This window comes from Herpailurus yagouaroundi, unplaced genomic scaffold (assembly GCF_014898765.1).
Source record: "Herpailurus yagouaroundi ecotype Mexico unplaced genomic scaffold, PumYag 67525, whole genome shotgun sequence".
Lineage (NCBI taxonomy): Eukaryota > Metazoa > Chordata > Mammalia > Carnivora > Felidae > Herpailurus > Herpailurus yagouaroundi.
In genome coordinates, this window is record NW_024420331.1 from 3320739 (window position 1) to 3333401 (window position 12663).

Genomic DNA, 12663 nt, shown 5'->3' on the forward strand with positions numbered 1-12663 from the left:
CGTAGAGTCACAGCCCCGGCGCCGCCACCGCTGCCACCGCTGCCGCCGGCGGCCCCTCGGTTCCCGCGGCGCGCCCGGCCATCTTCGTTCCTCGGCGCGGCCCGGTCGGGAGGGGGGCGGGGCTGCGTAGGCCCCGCCCCTCCCACTGCTCCGCCCCCCTCTGCCCCGGCCGCTTCGACGGCCCCGCCCGCGTCCGCCGCTAGTCCCCCAGTCTCCCTCCGCTGCTCCGCCTCCGAGCTCCCCGGGGCTCCTCGGCCACCCGCTCCTCTACCCCCGAGCCCCCGCCCCCGTCCGCTGCCGCTCCTCCGGCTCCCCCGCCGGAGGCGCCTTCTCCCCTCCGCCGCTGCTCCTCCTTCTCCTTCCCCTCGGGCTCCGCGCGCTCCTCCCTCTTCCCACTCCATCACCTCCCTCCTCCGGCCCCGCCGGGAAACCGCGCGGGGGCCAGGATGGGCGCCGCCGCGTCCGCCCGCCCCCGGGCCACCGCGGAGAGGAAAGAGGGCCGGGAGGACGGCACCCCACCCGAGCTGCAGGCGCGGCCCGCCCCGGGGCTGACTCCTGGGACCCACACAATTCCCGGGGGAGAGGGCGGTCACCTCACTTTACCCACTCCCGGGACTTGGAAGTCTGGCCTCCCTTCTGCCGACTTGGGGTGGGGGAGGACAGCGCCTTGGGTCTCCCGAGTGCCCAAGACGGTCCCGCGAGGGCGGAAAATGCCCCGGAGGGGAGGCCGAGGGAGCTGGGGAGCTGGAGGAGGAAGCCGCGGCCAGTCGTCCTGGGTCGAGCTGGGAGGACACACCTGGGAGCAGGGAGCTGGGCAGGTGGCCACTTACGCATTATGGATCCCTGCCAGGAGAGCCCCAGAAGGACTGATCCGGAGTCCCCACTCCGGGCCTGGCCTCCTGACCTGCTTTGAGCTCTTCCATCGTCCAGCCTGAAGGATCTGCTAGTTTGAGCAGAGACCCAAGTAGGCCACTGCTGGGGAGGAAGCCAGGTCAATTCCTAGAACTGGAAACCTCGATGGCAGTTTATGTTCCACTCGCATCTCAAGCTGGGGAAACTGAAATCCAACTTTGGGGCTGTCTCTTGCACCAAATGCCCCGGCTACTTAGTACTCCAGTTCCCTGGCCACAAGATTTAATGCCAGGAAATGCAGGAAAGTATGGGGGGGGGGGGTTAAAACGCTCTTAGAGTGATATAAAAATATCTAGTAAAAAGTCAAAACAGAGATCCAAATCTGGGCACATGGGAGAAGAGACTAGAGGAAACATGCTCACAGGTAGTTTGCATTCCTTCGGTGAGATGGTTGCTTAAAAATTACTTACCCTCCACATTGTTTGTAAAATGGTAATACTACTTTCATAAGGGAGAAAGTTGTTTTTAACGACGGTGAAGGCGTGGAGACTGCTAACTGGGACATCGCTGAGGAAGGGCTTTCCTCCAGTCTTCCCACCACAACACGGAAACTTCCTTGCTCCCCAAGTATCCGCCCCCACCCAAAACGTATGTGCCGGAAATAACACCGCTCGAGTCCTTGTAAACATGGATGGCTTATTAAATGTCCAAGGGAAGGGTAGGGAGAGTAGCAAAAAAAGCAAATACTTTCTGATCTTGCGCTTTCCAGGGGATGCCCAAGCGCTTTTGCTCTGACACCTTCCCTTCTGGTTGGCATGCGTTATTGCCAAGGGGGCTGCCACAGCCTTTTCTCTCTCATCCCGCCCACCGCGCACGCAGTCACTTTGCCTCCCAACGTGGCAGGGCTGAAGCTGCGTCCCCGCCCTCCCGGGCACGGAGTCCTTCCAGAATTTCGTGCATCTGGGTACTGTCGCTAGAAACTGCCCCGAATGGGGCTGGGGTGTGTTAGAGTGAAGCCAGCGTCTACAGAGAGAGAACATCCGCACATCGAAGGACTCATCCGAGGAAAGGCAAGAAGAGAAAGTATCCGCAGAGTAGGGGTGGGGGAGGCTACATCCAGTTGGGAGCTAAGAGGCAAGAGTGGACGGCCTTTCGCTGAGCATGGGAGCTCCCAAGTACCCAATCGGACTGTGCTGCAGACCTACTGTGTGCAGGCATCGTGCTGGGTGCTGGGATGCTGCAGAGAGCAAGACAGAGTCTGTGCACGCCCCACGCCACAACTTGGGGATGAAACAAAGAAACAGGCAGTGACCGATTGTGACTTGTCAACAAATGAAGCCCAGGTGCCAACCTCAAATTGAGGATGCAGGGAGGCCCGCGAGACTAAAAGGAAGACGCCTCAGATGAGGAAAGTGAGGCTCAGGTCTTCAGGTTCCCAAGTTCTGGGCCCTGTCCCCACGGCACGTGGAGCCGCTGGCCCCAAGCACTTGTCGATTTGCATAGCAGATGCCGCATCCCACCCAGATTTCCGTGGCCCCGGGCACACACCCTTCTCGGAGGATTGCCCTTGCGTCTGAGAGCTTGTGCCCACCCCCTGGGGACTGAGTCTGCTATGTGACAGCCCTGCCTCTTGCCCTGCTGGGGCAAACACCAGGGCACCGCACTCCAGAGCTCCCCCTGGGCTGCCCCCTGCCCCGGCCCACCTCCCAAACCCCCTGCAGTCAGCGCGCCCCCCCCATCAATCACCACATGAGAACCCCCACCTCAGGCGCCCTTCCCGGAGCCTGACCTAAGAGAGTCTGGGGCGCTTGCTCTCTTCCAAGAACTTGGCAAACAAATCGTTTGGCCGTCATGACGACATCTACGGGTATCCCTAATTTCATGTGCGTGTCACAAGAGGGGAATTCAGAAAAAGGGTGACACAGCCAGTTAAGACAGAGACCCTCACTGGAGAAGCCTCATCCACACGCCCACTCGTGGCCCCTACACCTCTCCGACTCAGAGAAGGTAGGCGGACCTGCTGCACTTCTTCCTAAATGAGCTAAGGGGAGAGGCCAGAACTCGGGGTTCCCGGGGCCTGTTTATGGCACCGTTCATACTTTTTGACTTGTAATGTTTGCCCTAGCCAGCCTCTGGCCCTCCCCGAAGACCTGTATAGGGAGCTGGGGTGGAAGAGAAGTCGGTGGCCGAGGAAGGGACTCCTGACTCCCCAGCAGTGCCACGAATTAGGAAGTATGGTGTGCGGGTGTGGACCGTTAGGGAGAATAAGGCCTGTCTTCCTTATAGGCCAGGTTTTCCATGTTGCACTAAAAACACAGGCACACACCGAACACTGTAGTGAAAGAAGGCTTTGGTCTGAGCTGAAGGCACAGTCATGCATTCTTTATTGGCTCTATAAGAATTTTTTTTAAGTTCATTTATTTTGAGAGAGAGAGAGAGCACGAGTAAGGGGAGGGGCAGAAAGAGGGAGACACAGAATCGAAGGCAGGCTCCAGTCTCCGAGCTGTCCGCACAGAGCCCGACGCGGGGCTCGAACCCACGAACCGTGAGATCGTGACCTGAACCGAAGTCGGGCGCTTAACCGACCGAGCCACCCAGGCGCCCCTAATTGCCTCTATATTAAAACCACAGCCTTGCCCACAACAAAAGTGCAAACATCATAGTGACCTAGCCTCTCACCGAGATTTCTGATGGAAAAACAGCTCAGGAAAAATCCACTTAGGCTCTGGGTCATTGAGGTGGCGAATACTTGTTCTCCTCCTTTCCGACCTTGTGGGAAATCCCTTTTCTGAAACTGCTAAAATGCACTCAAGTATAGCTCGCAGAATATTTTCTTTAAAATGCTTGGTAAGGAGTCAAACCAACAGACTCTTTGCACGCCAGAGAAGCAAACGCAGAGTTGGAAGAGTTTTGCTCTTTCAGTTGGATTCCGCCTTCGCTCCCCGCCCCTCTTCCCAGAGGATAATCTTTATTTTAAAAAAAGAAGGTACAAAAAAAAAAAAAAAAAGGTACCAAATCGCATCTGTACACATTCAACACTTGAGAAGCTTCTAGAGAAGGGAGTACCACGAAGGCCACAATCATCGTGTCTAAAATGAGAGAAATAAATACTGCCAAAGGAGTCTTGCTTACTTGTATAAACAATCAAGTGTTCTAGGAAATGACACATTGGCTAATTCTGCACATTGTGCCGGGAGGAAACCGGAAGTGGGCCGGATCGGGTCTGAAGAAGAAATGGCTCATTGTTTGGCATTCTTTAAATGCTAGAATAATTACTCAATTACGGGCACTTCCCATACATTTAAATAATGCAAATCCAACAGGCTGTGGAGGAGATCACATGTAGTGCTTGCTAATTCCCGTCTTGCTGGTTTGGGGCCTGCAAAAGAAGAGAAAAATGCCAAGGTCCCCAACCCGGGACCCCTAGGCAGGCTCACGGACTGGAATGGGGACAGGGTGGGGTTATTCCCTGATATTTTATTTTGTGGCTTGATGCCTTTAGCTTTAGACGCTTATTTGACTCGTGATCAGAAAGGCTGCTGTTTAGATTCTGAGTGTGGACGGAGAGACTGGCAGCGCTGTTCCCAAATGTGTAGACGCATCCAGTTCTTTTTTTTTTTTTTTAAGTTTGTTTATTTATTTTAAGAGCGACCGAGACAGTGCAAGTGGGGGAGGGGCAGAAAGACAGGGAGAGGAAGGGAATCCCAAGCAGGCTCCGCACGGTCGGCCTCCACCCGTGTGGAGCCTGACGCGGGGCTGAAACTCACCAAACCGCGAGATCATGACCTGAGCGGAAACCAAGGGTCACCCACTTAACCGACCGAGCGCCCCCATCCAGTTTTGAGATTAAGATTTGTCTCATTTCCTGATCTTCCACTCCAAAGCCATGCAGGGTGTTCTGGAAAAGTCAGCTGTGTGGATAAGACGGGAGGTCCGTATTTGGTCGTTTTTAGTGCATCATTCTGCTCTGCATCATTCGGCGTCTCAGCACAAAGCGGTGTTCTTGGAATTGGTCATGGCTGTCATGTTGTAGGACTCCATTTGTACCTGGGTTATTAAAATTCAGATTAGAAAAAATGTTAGACCAATTTCTCTCCCAAACTTAGAACACTCGGAACCACCCACTTCCTTCCTCTCCAAGTCTCCCCTCCCAGGGCTACATTTTTACTTCTTTTCCTTCCCAACCCGTGGGTTCTGTTCAACAAAATGCTAACGAGCCAACTGAAAATGTATCCCAGGCAAACCATAATTTTAGGAAGACACAGTTGCCATGAGCCAGCGTACTACGAGATGCTTCCTCCTGGCTGGATTCTCTGGTTCAAGATTAGGACTCTGGTCCCCTGTGTCTTTGGAAAAACAGATTCTTAAACTGCAGACCTCTGCCTTATGAGCCAAGCAGAGCCGCTTGGAAGTCTCCGGCTTACAGAAACAAGAAGGAGGGTGTATGCAACACAGAGAGGAGCAGCCTCTGGGTCATGAACCATTTTTTTTTTTCCACTTGCCAATACTGGTGTTAGTCTCTTTCCTCGCATGAATGGAACAGCTTTGGAACACAGTTAACCTGGCTAGATCCTGGAGCAAAACCACAGGACGCCTGTCATACATCAGTGATTCTCAACCAGGGCCGGCCGTGGCCCCCAGGGGACATGCGGCAGTGTCTGGGGACGTTTTTGGAAGAAGGGCCCCTACTGGCATCCAGTGAGTAGGAGCCAGGGAGGCTGCTCACCCTCCCACAGTGCACAGGGTGGCCCCACCTCCCAGAGAACGATGCATCCCCCATGAGAAACCCCATAGTGTATGTGTGACTTATGATCACATTTGTACCGCCTAGGCTTTATCGTGGGGAAACCAAGGCTCAGAGAATGTAAGTAACTGATCCAATGTGATCCGGCCACTGCTAAAAAGCATCAGCCCTGAGATGGAAGTTCAGAGAAACAGAACCAATAGGAGATAGATAGATAGATAGACAGATAATATATAAATAAAGAGATTCATTATAAGGAATTGGTTCACATGATTATGAAGGCTGACAAGTCCCAAGATCTGCAGTCAGTGAACTGGAGACCCAGGAGAGCCCATGGTGCAGTTCCAGGCGGAGGCCGGCAGGAAAAAGTGATGTCCCAGCTCAGTCATCAGGCAGGAGGAGTCCCCCTTACTCGCAGAGCGTCAATCTTTCTGTTTCGTTCAGGCCCTCGACGAATTGGATGGGACCCACCTACATCCGCTTTCCTCGGTCTGGCCTGTTGATTGACACCTTCAGCTCATCCAGAAGCAACCTCACAGGCACAGAACGCCGTGTGACCAAATATCTGGGCACCTCACAGTCCGGTCACGTCAACAGACAAACTATCCATCACACGTCTCGACTCCATAAGCAGTTGTTCTGTGTTTCTACAAGTCTTTCCACTCACAGAGAGGTTCATAAACCAGCAGCGCGGGGGAGCTCACCGTAACACCCAGTCCAGACCCATTCGTGTGGGTCCCACCAGGTCACACACACAGAAGGGGATGGTGTTGGGGTGGGGCGGGGGGAGGGAAGAGATTTCACAATGCTGATTCCAAGAGGATCTAGGTCACGTTTGCCTTACTTAGCTTCATAATCAGTCGAGGTTTACTGACCACGTAAGAGGTGCCAAGCCCTACTCCAGTCACTGAGCGGAGGATGGTGACAGCCACGTCCACACTCGCTCCGCACAACAAGCACCGCTAAGAAGCCGGGTTTGCTTGTCACGCAAGGTTAGGCCACGTCTCCGTGAAGTGCAGCCAGACTTACCTGGCACAGGAGAAGAAAGAGGCAAAAAGCCAGCCCCAAGCCGACTATGCTGTAAACAACATTTGATTTTTGGTTTGTTTCCTGTGCCTCTACACCCCCCCACCCCCCCCACCCCCCGCCGTCGGCGTCCCCACCTAGAACTGGCCACATAATGTGTGGTTTGTGCTTTGTGGTGCACAATGGAAATGTGGGGCCCTGTCTTACTCCGATCACACTGCTTTCACAAAATGCCACAGACTGAGTGGTTTATAAACACCAGGAATTCATTTCTTACAGTTCTGGAGACTGGGACGTCCAAGATCGGGGTGCCAGCATGGTTGAATGAGGGTCTTCTTCCGGGTCTTTGTGTCCTCCCGTGGCAGAAAGGTCGAGGAAAGTCCGCCAGGCCTCTTTCTTATTTATTTATGAATGGCCAAAAAGAATGTTTATTGAGCACACACCCTGCTTGGCACTGTGGAACACACTTCTTTTTTATACGCAAGAGATAGCGAAATCTATGGCCTACCCTTTATATAGTTATATGGATTATACAGTTACGTATAGTTTAACCTTTACCAAAACCTCTGAGAGCGGGACACCTGTGTACAACTTACCGGAGTAGGGTCGGAACCCCAATTCCTCAGTCACTAAGTCCCAGACTCTCTCCAATAGGTCCAGTGCCCTTGACTAGTTTGTTTAGGGGACGTCTGCTGTGGGGGGGGGGGGGAGGGGGGCGGGGGGGGTCTGGTCCTTCCTTTAGAAAGGCTGAATTATATGACAGCAATTTACTAGCTGTTCCTGGACGCCGCCGTCCTGTTTCCCTCACCCTGAACTGGGAGGTCTCTTTCAAAAGAACAGCGACCCCACGGGGCACCCGCGTGGCTCAGTCGGTTGCGCGTCCAACTCTTGATGTCGGCTCAGGTCATGATCCCACGGTCACGGGATCGAGACTCGGGTCAGGCTCCAGGCTGAGCGTGGAACACCCTTGGGATCCTGTCTCTCCACTTCTCTCTGCTCCGCCTGCCCTCGCTCACGCGCACGCCCTCTCCCTCTCTCTCAAAATAAGTAAATCAACTTAAAAAATTAATAAAAAGAAAAGAAAAGAACATTGATCCCGTTCACGAGTCTCCATCACCACGACCTCCGCACCTCCCAAAGACCCCACCTCCTAATACCATCCCCCAGGGGGGTTAGGATTCCAACATACGAATTTGGAAAGCACACAAGCATTCAGACCATGGCGGATCCTTGTTTACAAAAACTGTGAAGAATTTCGAGGGGGTGATGGTAGAGCACTAAATCTCGCTCACACAAGTCCTCTGGAGCACAGGGCCCTGTCCGTACCTTTGACTTCTAGTTGCTGTGTCCTTCGGACATTCCCAAGGGACGGCAGTTTTCAGCGATAGCACGGAAGACCGTTTTGGGGAGCGAGGCTCTGTTCCTGCAGATCAAACCACTCGTTCCGCAGGACGTCTCTGCCAAGCTGATTCCCTCCCCGAGTCTACCGTGACATCGCTGGCAAGAAGAACGTCTACTGCTCCTACGCCCTGGGTTCTCTGGTGTTGCGGGCTGAATTATGTCCCCCAAAAGGTGTGTTCAAGTCCCGCGCCTGGTACCGTGAACGTGCCCTTATTTGGAAATAAGGTCAGCTATAATCAGTTACATTAAGATGAGGTCATCCTGGCGTGGGGTGAACCCTCAACCACATGTAACTGGCGTCCTTGGAGGAGAGAAAAGACACAGACACACAGGGAGAAGGCCATGTGATGAAGGAGGCAGACATTGGAGTGATGTTCCTGTAAAGTCAAAGATTGCCAGCAACACCGGAAGCTAAGAGACAGACGCGGAACAGACGCTCCCCTCGAGCCTTCGGAGGGAGGGAGTGCGACCCCGCTGGCACCTTGCTTTCAGACTTCTAGCCTCCAGAACAGCGAGAGAAGAAATTTCTGTTATTTTCAGCCCTCCGGTCTGCGGCACTCTGTGACGGCGGCCCCAGGAAACTAATACGCCTGGAAATCTGTCGGGAATCTGTAGACCTCCGTCTACAGAATCCCATGTAATGCCAGGGAATCCCAGAAAACGGAAACCCACCCTGACAGCCCCCAGAAATCCCACCAAACCCAGGAGCCCCAGGTATGTCACACTTGATTCCAAGACCACATTCCATAAACAGTAAAGGCTGACATCCAGTCCAGACGGGAAGCAAAGCAGCAACGCCCACATCTGCCGTGTGTTACCCGGAGCTCGGACGTACCTTGGACCACTGGGTATCCAACCTGTAGATGAGAGAAGGGTCTCTTTGTGGAAACATTCAGCTGATCCTGAAGGGGCAGTGAGGGAATCAGAAATGTGAATGAACCCCCCCTTCCCCCACCACCCCACGGATTGACTGGATCCTGACATTGAGCTTCGGTGGCTGCGAAGATTAGCAAAACCCCAGCTGAGGAAGCTCTACCTGACCAATGACCTTTTTTCTTCAAGAAATAAATTTCAAGGGGGACAAAAGAGAGACAGAAAGGGAGCCTGCAGGTGAAAAAGAGACTGAAGCGACGTAGCAACGAGTAGCGCGGCGTGGGCTGTGTGCGAATCCGGATTTATACAGACCCAACTGGAAAAAACATCCGTGATATTTGTGGGGCAACTGGAAACGGGAACGCTCCTTGATAGTTGATGGTATTAAAGAATTATTTTTTTTTAATTTGGGTTGGGTAATGGTATTTCAGTTACCGTTTAAATAGTCCATACATTTTATAAATGCATGGGAAGTGTGACATAGCTAAGATTTGTTTAAAAATAATACAGGGACGCCTGGGTGGCACCAGGCGGTTAAGCGTCCGACTTTGGCTCAGGTCGTGATCTCATAGTTCGTGGGTTCACGCCCCGCGTCGGGCTCTCTGCGGACAGCTCGGAGCCTGGAGCCTGCTTCGGTTTCTGAGTCTCCCTCTCTCTCTCTCTTCCCCTCCCCTGCTCATGCTCTGTCTCTCTCAAAAATAAATAAATGTTAAAAAATAAAAATAAAAAATAAAAATACAGGTGACGGAGAGCAGGAGGGAGTGGGTTTAAAACAAGGTCATCGTGAGTTGATAATTGTTGAAGCCGGGGATGAGTCAAGGAGGTTCATTATGCTGTTCGCTGTCACTTACATATGCTTAAAATTTCCATAATAACAAAAAAACGTTTTCATTCCATGGGAACTTTATACAAACATCTGAGCCAATAGAATCTGAATATTTAAATATTGTATTCATCTTGTCTCCCTGCTGTAACAAGTTACTATAAACATGGTGACCGGAAGGAATAGAAATTTATTATCTTACGGTTCTGGAGGTCCGAACTCTGAAATGGGTCTATTGTGCCAAAATTAAGGTGTCGGCAAGGCTTTGTTCCTTCCGGAGGCGCTAGGGGAGGTCCAGTCCCCTTACCTTTTCCAGCATCTAGAGGCTGCCTGCGGTCTTTGGCTCATCCCCCTGCCAGCAATTGGGTCCCTCCTCCGGCCTCAGTTTGCATCTCACTCCTCCTTCCCTGACGCTGACCTCCTGCTTCCTTCGTATGAGGACCCGTGTGATCACATTGGGTTCACCTGCATAATCCAGAATAACCTTCCCACCTCAAGATGCTTTAATTTAACCACATCTGCAAAGTCCCGTATGCCACGTAGAGAAACGTAGATTTGGGGGAATCGGATGTGTCCGGACGTCTTTGGGGGGGGACATTATTCTGCCTACCACAGACGTGCTTCGGACCAGGTATTTCAGATTGACAAACACTTAACCTTTTTTCGTTCAAAACCAAGATACCCTATAATGGTTCCTGCATACCTCAACGGGGGTGATTTTACTTCCCGGGGATATCTGACAATATCTGGAGACATTTTGGATTGTCAAGAAAGACCCGGGGCGGGGGGGGGGGGTGGGTGAGGGGGAGGGTGCTATTGGAATCTAGTGGGGAGAGGCCATGGACTGTAGTACTGAGGTTGAGAAATTCAGGGCAAGAAGGACAGAAGGAAAAGAGCACCTTACGTTTTCTATTGCGTATCTACAAAGAGCAGGTGATCAGTAAACATTTGTTGAATTAGTAAAGAAGCAGCTTGCTGATCATATGCATCAAACCTTGCCAGTAAAAGGACCTCAAATTTTGGTGACCACAGCTCAGACAGAGCCATGTGAAATATTAAAACTTGAATGTAATTTGAAATATTCAAAAAAGTATGTGTTCTGCTGAAATCGCGGAGAGAGGCACCCAGGCCCTAAAATCCAAAGCCAATCTGATCAAAGCCTCTACAAAGATTCCACGGATTCCCAAGGTCTTATTAGCAGATAAAAGGGTATTTACATATCTTAGGATTCCTCAAGTGCAAAGGTCTTTGGGGCTAAAGAGAAAAGTACATATTGTGAGAACCGCCTAAATGTAAAATCCAGTCAGGGGATCCAGCTGCCAGTCCTACAAATGTCCAGGAGTGCACAGAAAATCCAAGAATGTGTACAGCTTGAAACTAAGGGTCAGGGGGGCACCTGGCTGGCTCAGCCCACAGAGCGTGCGACTCCAGCTCGGGGTTGTGAGTTTCGAGCCCCATGTTGGATGCACGGATTCCTTCAAAATAAAATCTGACAGAAACAAATCTAAACAAACAAACAAAGAAACAAAGGGTCAGGGTCTTGATTCCACCTCACAAGAAATACAGCATCGCATCGTGGACATAGCAATCATTAACAGGCTTCAGGTATCTCATTAGGGTCACTGACAAGAATCTAGCCAGAGGCCAGCCCAAATCTTGGCTGTGTGTGCGGGCTCAGTCTTGGGGTGGTAACTATCATCTGTAATGGGGACGAATCTCTGAGTTCAAGAATTTAGGAAAAGTGGAGAAACTTAAGAGAGTCAAAAATACGGGACTCATCATTGGGGTGAGGAAGGAATCTATGCCTATTTGATATTTTATGTAGTTGGACAAGTTTCAGAGACTTTCTGAGCATTGGAAACGACTGTAAAATGCATCGTTGGGTAATTAATCTAAACTCTTGATTTTAGTTGAAAACTAATTTTGTATACGGTACTGGAACATTTTAAGAAAACTTAAGTTTCACTATAGGCTTAATTCGCTAGACTCAAAAGTTATTTGCACAGTTGGGAACGTATTTGCTTGTTAATTGAGACAGTTGAAGTGATTAAAAAGGAAACTACAGAACACTACATTTTTTTGTTTGTCTTCTTTTTTTTTAAGATTTTATTTTTAAGTAATCTCTAGGCCCAACGTGGGGTTCAGACTCACACCCCCAAGATCAAGAGTCCCACCCCACACCGACTGAGCCAGCCAGGTGCCCCACACTAAGTTTTAAATGTACTTGAAAATTCGTGACAGTGTTTAATTAACTAAGTTTGCAAGTAAAATCAAGTATTTTCCGAAGGCCCCTTAAAAGTGGCTGCTATTATTGGCTAGACTTAAAAATGAATTCAGGAAAAGGATAATGAGGTTTCTAGGCTGAACTTAAAAGGTTCAGGTAAACCAGGCATTTGAACCTGTAACTTAAATAAGCTATCAAATCTGTAAAACTGATTTTTACAGTTACAGCACACACACACACACACACACACACACACACACCACTTTTGAGGGCTCTGATCACCATTTCTGAAGAGCTGTACAATGTACAAATGAATGTGCTTACATTTCAAATAGCGCAAGTACATCTTTGTGAGCCTATGGCAATGATATGAGCAAATACCAATACTGTTTACCGAATAAATTCCGCCCAAGCTCAGGACCTTACTTAGCTCTCCAGATCCTGCTTAGAGCTGATAAGGTCTGATATGATTAAAGTTGCATTCCTCCTGAGGTGCTTGTGTTTCTGTCCTTTTGCATAATCTGAATCTAATTTTCGACCCTTGTCATGTTCTCATTTATAGATTTGTGTGTGTGTGATTGACTGACTGTCACCTGAAGAAATTATTTCACCCCTAACCAACTGGTTTATGTTCCTTACAAAGGATCGGCTTAACTCTATACTACTTTAGGGGAGTGTTGATGGAGGGTCCAAATGACCCTGTTTGTAGCCAATACGTGC